This window comes from Centruroides sculpturatus, unplaced genomic scaffold, assembly GCF_000671375.1.
Source record: "Centruroides sculpturatus isolate CEXI.00-Female unplaced genomic scaffold, Cexi_2.0 scaffold138, whole genome shotgun sequence".
NCBI classification, from domain to species: domain Eukaryota; kingdom Metazoa; phylum Arthropoda; class Arachnida; order Scorpiones; family Buthidae; genus Centruroides; species Centruroides sculpturatus.
In genome coordinates, this window is record NW_019384434.1 from 1,001,297 (window position 1) to 1,009,424 (window position 8,128).

Genomic DNA, 8,128 nt, shown 5'->3' on the forward strand with positions numbered 1-8,128 from the left:
CTTTATAATTTTAATTATTTAATTGCTCCTTCCTCTCTTCCTTGGCATGTTGTGAAATTTCTGATAGTTGGATAATAAACCATTTTATTATAATTTGTCTTTTTAAATTATTTTGAGTTGATATTAAAATTTGGAAAAGGGGGATACCTAGATTGGTAAAATAGGCAAATTTCCTCCTACAACTTTGGTTGTTGTTCAGGATACAGTTAAGGTTTTAACAAAGTTCAAGCGAATACATAATTAGCAAAAAAAAGTTGAAATAAAGTGATTAAACAAAAATTATTACAAATATCATAAATAATAGTTCACAAATGCATATATAGAGATATTTTTTGGAGGAGGGAAATGGTCTTCACAATTTGAAATCAATCGAACTCATGATGAAATACTCGTATACACTCGCACCATCTATCGTAGGATAAATGTACTATGCCAGAAACCTTCGCGGGATTGTATTAAAAAACTTCCCAAAGTTTCATGGCAATCGTACTATGCCAGAAACCTTTGCAGGAGTATATTAAACAACTTCCCAAAGTTTCATGGCAATTGGATAAACAGTGTGGTAATGCATGAAGGACATACAGACAGACACACATTCATACATTCATTTTTATACATATAGATTATAATGAGTATTTATTTCACCTTTTCAGTGTATTCATTGAAAAGGTAAAATGCATTAGAAAGAAACACTTATAATTTGAGACATAAATTAACAAAGAAAAACATTTTTCTTTTGTGTTTGGTTCTGAGCTTATAAATTTTATTTCATTTCATAAAAGTTCATCTATAAAAGTTTTAAAAATGTAAATGAATGAAATATTTTTAAAAGAAATATTCATTCATATTTCATATTATCATTTGGTATTAAATCAATACTCATATCTCAAAACCAAAATAATTTTACATTATTTTAGTCAAAATGGAACTGATGATAATTGTTAAAAAAAAAAACTACATACAAATTTACTTTACAAAACATAGTTTTTAAAAAAATTGACTTTACAACATTTTTTTTACCTGTGACTATTGTGTCTTCCATCAAATCCAATGACAACACCTTGCTCTTTTGCCTTAGGATCAACAGATTCCAAATATTTTGCTAAACCTTGGGAAGTTTGTATAATAACAAGATCATTCATTGCAGCATATCCAGGACCCATAACACCTCTTAGACCTGTTTATAAATAAACCCCAAAAAATTTTAGCTTTAAAAATGTATTTCTTAAAAATTAAGTATAAATTAAAAATACAGTAAAACTTTTTTCCATCTACATAAGCAGAAAATTTCTTAAAAAGGAACATTTTAAAAAGAAAAAATTTACATATCCCTTATGGGAAAAAATTTGAACTTCTGGAATTAAACTTCTTACATGGAAAACTTTTTAACCAAGTTCTATTATATTTAATAATTGTGTAAATGACATTAAGAATTAAGGCAGGTTCGTACTTCATCAGCATGAAAAAAGAAGAAAATGTGACCACTCACTTTCTGTTATTGTCTTCTTACAAGCATTCACATTTTGAAATAATGAAAGAGAAACAAACTCAAATGTAAAATATGGTTTTTCCAATGTTCACAAAAACCTAATATGCTTTATACATCTATAAACATCTCAAAGCTCGATGTTTTAATAATAAGTCAAACAATAACTCAAGCTACTTTACTACTATTAAAAATTAAATTCTACGTAATTTGCTACTATAGGTAGACATTAGACACCATCTCCTATTAAATTTAATAATTATAATTTAAATTAATATTTATAAATAATTTAGAATATTCTGGAAGAAAAGAATTAGCCTGAAGTAAGACTCGAACCTGCAACTCCCACTTACTGTGCAAATACATTGCTCAGATCTCTGTCCAAATCTTGCTTCCAGACATATATAATCTGAAGTATAACTATCTGCAGTTACTTAAGAGGTGCCAACTGGAGACAACTACATCCATGGTCAATAATCATCTACTATGGCATTAAGCCAGCTATTGTTTTACCCCAGCATGTGTATACATGTATACATCTATATCAGGCTTCGAGATTTATTAAAACATCAGACTGAGACGTTTATAGATGTATATATCCACCATACAGAGTTAAAGCATTATCCAGTTGAGTGCCACAGTAGTGATTATAGACCATGGACATGGAAGTCATCCCCAATCAGCACCATAAGTAACTGTGCAACTTATATCTAAGATTAAATATGTCCAGAAGCAAAGGATTGGGAGGAGATCTGGGTAACTTAACTGGCAATGTATTTGCACAATAAGTATGCATTGTGGGTTCAAATCCCACTCAGGCAGATTCTTTTCTTCCAAAATATTCTAAATCATATAGTAAATATTAATTTTATTATTATTATTAAATTTAATAGGAGATGGTACCTAATGCCTACCTCTAGTAGCAAATTACTTATAATTTATTTAATAATAATAGCAGTAAAGTAGTCTGATTCATTACGATGATCATTTGGCTTATTAATGTTTTATATACGAGTTCAAGACAGTGGAATGATACAAATCAATTAAAAATATACACAGGAGAGAGTCCAAAGTAGATTTTTAGTATTTTCACATACATTTTAAAATTAATATTTATTCAAAATTTTAATCTTTTAGATAATAAAATGTTAATTGACATTTTTATATAATTATTTCATTGATTAACAACAAAGAATTAAAACAAAGAAAAACAGAATTTTCTTCTCATCTGATTTTATGGTAAAAGTAGAACAGAAGTAGGTCATGATCAATGTGGCAAGTATTGTACACTAAACCAAGTTAATATCAATTTCTCCTCTAATGAAAATTCTACTTTGTTGAAGAAACTATATCTCATATTTTTGAGTATTTCCAGACTGACTATCTTCAGAAAGTATATACAAGTATAAATACAGTAGAGCGTCGTTTATCCGAAGGTCGGTTATCCAAAGGAATTCCAGTCGACAAATTTAAATTTTCGCCAGTGCTGTGACACTGTAATCTTTGGCTATGTCTTCGGTTACTCAAATATTTTACGTTTTTGATACTAAATTAACTTCTGAAGTATAATTTTTTATTGTTTTTATATTTGTCAATATATTTATTTTGTTTGTACAAAATAAAAAAATAATTTTTAACGATACAATAGTCTTTGTTAGGCTTAATATCGACAAAAATTCAACACGAAGCGACACGCAACGGAGAAAAATTTCAACACGGGATAAATTAATATATTTTTTCATACATAATTGGTTATCCAAAAAATAAGTTATCCGAACAACCCCAGTCCACAATTGATTCAGATAAACAACGCTCTACTGTAGTTCCTAAAAGAAAATTAAAAGTTTTCAAATTCATCCAAAGAACAAACAAATTCAAATTTTCCAAATACAGTAGTGCATCGATTATCCAAAACAATTCAGGACTGGGGTTGTTCAGATAACTGATTTTTTGGATAACTGATCATTTACGAAAAAATATATTAAACACAAAACTGTACTGTATATATTTTGTATCACACATCTTACATAAAGTAGTACAGTACATTAAAGTAGGCCTATAGTTTAGTTTGACAGGGAGGGGAGAATGCTACAGCACTAGCAGAAATTTGAATTTGCCGACTGGAATGCTTTCGGTTAACCGATGTTTCGGTTGATCAGTATTCGGATAATCGATGCTCTACTGTAGTTCAGATTACAAAGAAAATGTTCAATATTCAAAGCAGATGATCTTGTGACATTTGTCAATACCTTCTACCAGAAAGATAGACTTTGTCAGCCTTTTTAGACTCAGTTAATAGATATGCAAATAGTTTTTCACGAATTTGTAGAAACTTGAGTTATTTCTTGATTTTCTATTCTATTTTCCATTCTCATAAAGTATGAACTGGCCTTTATTTCTAAAGAAAACAAAATTTTAAAGATAGGAATAATCTAAATAGAAATTAATATATTTTTCAATTTTATTCAAACCAAACTTTGCAGAAACTGCTTTATCTAGAAAATTATTATATATTTTTAATAATACAATTAATCATAAGTTATGATCAAAAATAACAAATTAATTAGCACATTATTATAAAAATACACTTAAAACAAATATTTTACCAGCAGTTCCAAATGTTAATCTTGTTGAGAATAACTTTTCTAATGATGATACATTTTTATCCTTTAACAGCTGTTTGACTATATCACAGGTCTTTTCATTCTAGAAAAGAAAACCATAAAATTTTTATATCTAGTTAATATAAATTATTATAATAAAACATTTAATTATATATAAATTTGAAATTATATTTATTATTAGTAACTTTTACAGAGTGATGATCAAAGTCCTTCCTTAATTAATTAGTTTAAGACAAATATAGTACTACAATTATTATTGCCTTTTGCAAATTTTTACTGTGTATCATATACTAAATGGTGCAATCATTACTCCTCTCCTTTAGGGTATGAAGACAAGCTATCTCTGTCCTTAATGGAAACAGAACATCAATATCAATTATAAAGTTGCAGAGAATAACAAAATTTGTAATTTAAGTGTTTCTTCCATTATGAAAACCCAAACAAGACCATGAAATAAGTTGTAAAAAATCAAGCACCATTGCATAATAAAGATGAAACATGAAAGGGACTAAAGGTGATATTTGCAAAGCTATGAATAGGATTGAATGGTCAAAATAAATGGAAAATATCAAAACACCATTCTTTGGTAATGATATAGTGTGTCTATTTTGCTCTATATCATTGCCGCAGCAATTAAGTGAATATAATATTTAAAATATATATATATATTTTTAATATTATATTCATATATACACACACACACACTGTATTTTAAATATCCTTTTTTGTAAGGATTGTATTTAGGTTAATGTACTTTTTACTTAAATTTTTTGCCAATAGATGGCACTATGTGTAAATACAGCAAATTAATGTAGATAGAAATTAATTGATTTATAGAAATCCAATCAATATTTCAGATGGAATGTCCAATATATCTAAGTTAGAAGTATGTGAACGTAACTACTGAGTTTCATAGCAATTGGCTACAAAACTCAGCCTAGGAATGTATAGCAAACAAATAAACATCCTCATTTATATATAAACAAATAATAGGAATCCTTACATTCTACTAAAGTTGGACATTACATGATTCCACTCAGCCATTTCTGAGAGTACTAACATCCATTATATTGAAGTCACATCAAGGACATTAACTTGATGCATCAAAGAACATCAGTAAAATTTAAAGTGAGCTAAACATACAACTGACTTGTCTAGAGTAGCCTTATCTGCAAATGGACTGAAGTCTAATGGTAGCCTTAGATTAAGGTCCATTTGGGCAGCATGCAAAGCCTTTATCAATGTTCCAACCAGAAATTGCTCCATGAGAAAAGCTTTATGCAATGCCATAACTAGCCATTCCTGTGCCATGCAAGAATTTCATCCTATTGTGAGGGTCGTAAAAGCATGTCGAAATTTCGACTAATTACAAAACTTTTACGTCAGAGAGTTTCGAAGATAAAATCGGGTCAAGAGGGTGTGTTAATGACAGAACCCAGATGGAACGAAAACTTTTTCGAATTGTAAAACAAACGCGACATTCCCCCCTGTTGATAAACAACAGGGGGGAATGTCGACAGAGAGAGAGAGAGTTTTGTCAAGATGCTCGCAAACAAGTGTCGGGTCGAAGCAATCGAGAAAAAGGGGGTCTAAGAACAAAAGGGACATCTGTTAAGTCCAAACGCGGTAGGGAATAAATGGCCATAAGAACATCTGGTGAACCGTTTAAGTTCAAAGATGTCCGAGAGAAGAGCCATAATGGAGAAAAATACAAGCACGAACATTAAAAGCCCCGTCATCACCTCTCCGACCTTTTCCCAACCCGGATTGGTCTCAAGTTTCACCTAGAAACAAAAGAATGACCAATCAGGGTAAGGGAGAGGGCAAACAAGACCAATCAAAAGGGTGAGATTCGAGGAAAATCTTATAAAACCCCCGAATCTCAAGGACAAAGCAGAGATTCTCAGCCGCTTCTCTCCGAGCTGATTCTCCGCAGTTCTCCTCTGGACCAGTATTTCCACCAGTGGGCCAAGATCTCCGTTCATCCGCAGCATCGCCTGTCAGAGTCACCTCCTGTACAACGGACACTCATCTATCAAGGATCCAGGATACGCCACCCCAGCCTTCACCCATCTACCGACATCGGGAGCTCCCCAGCGGAAAGATCTAGATCAGTGTTTCTCGACCTCTAACGAATCGTCGCCCCCTTCAACGTAGTATCGCCCCCTTCAACGTAGTATCGCCCCCTTCAATAAAACCGTTACATAGTATTGCCCCCTTCACTTCAAAATTCCGATGTCGAGGGCCAAGGCTAACGCCAAATTCATACTGCATTGAATAGACTAGTGACTAGTATAATGTTATTTGTTTAATTATTGTACGATATAACGAATAAAATATCTAATTATTCTTATTATAATGTTTTACTATATCGCCCAGAAAATTGTTTTTCTCCCCCAAAATATAAATTGTTACTAATCAACCCCTCAACATGGAAAAACGCCCACATGAGGGCGATATCGCTCCCGTTGAGAAACACAGATCTAGATCGAATTTTCCGTGTTATTACTGTTATGCAAGTTAACCTTATGTCAAAATAAACAGTTTTCGTGTAAGACACTTGTCATCTTTGTCTCCTACCGCCACCACCCACATACGGTTTGACCCTAGGTTTTCCTGACGCGTAATTAACGTATTGCCCCCTAAAGTCAGCAACCTTACACTATTGATTACTAAGAATTTGCATTTAGGCCCCTTAATTAATTAGGTTTGGGAGAAAAACGAAACAAATGCATACATTTTTGGCCCCGTTCCAAGTGGACCCTGTGTGGGTGCACCTGTTGCACCTGCCTAGTTAGGGCACTGGCTTTATGTATCATAACATGTTAACCACTATCCAACGCGCCAGTGGTTATATTAATTAGGGCCGTACAGAGCCATCTGACCGCCTGACATCACTATAACCAATGCAGTTTCACTCGTGGTTAAATTATCCTGGCTTTATATGAGGCATGTCCGGAAAGTAAGTACCGTTTTGGAAAAACTCGCATAAAAAATATTTTTTCAAAACAAAATTTATTTTTACATGAAAGAGCATGTCTGAAACTATTTTTCTACATAGTTACCACCATTGTTCAGNGTACTGCATTGAATAGACTAGTGACTAGTATAATGTTATTTGTTTAATTATTGTACGATATAACGAATAAAATATCTAATTATTCTTAATATAATGTTTTACTATATCGCCCAGAAAATTGTTTTTCTCCCCCAAAATATAAATTGTTACTAATCAACCCCTCAACATGGAAAAACGCCCACATGAGGGCGATATCGCTCCCGTTGAGAAACACAGATCTAGATCGAATTTTCCGTGTTATTACTGTTATGCAAGTTAACCTTATGTCAAAATAAACAGTTTTCGTGTAAGACACTTGTCATCTTTGTCTCCTACCGCCACCACCCACATACGGTTTGACCCTAGGTTTTCCTGACGCGTAATTAACGTATTGCCCCCTAAAGTCAGCAACCTTACACTATTGATTACTAAGAATTTGCATTTAGGCCCCTTAATTAATTAGGTTTGGGAGAAAAACGAAACAAATGCATACATTTTTGGCCCCGTTCCAAGTGGACCCTGTGTGGGTGCACCTGTTGCACCTGCCTAGTTAGGGCACTGGCTTTATGTATCATAACATGTTAACCACTATCCAACGCGCCAGTGGTTATATTAATTAGGGCCGTACAGAGCCATCTGACCGCCTGACATCACTATAACCAATGCAGTTTCACTCGTGGTTAAATTATCCTGGCTTTATATGAGGCATGTCCGGAAAGTAAGTACCGTTTTGGAAAAACTCGCATAAAAAATATTTTTTTAAAACAAAATTTATTTTTACATGAAAGAGCATGTCTGAAACTATTTTTCTACATCAATGGTTCCCAACCTTTTTTCATTAGCGTACCCCGTGACATGTCATATATCTAGATTGTACCCCTCATTTAAGAAATTTAGTGAGTACCCGTATTGTTAATTTTACATATTGTAACTTTAAATTAAAGAAAAAAAAGTAAATGA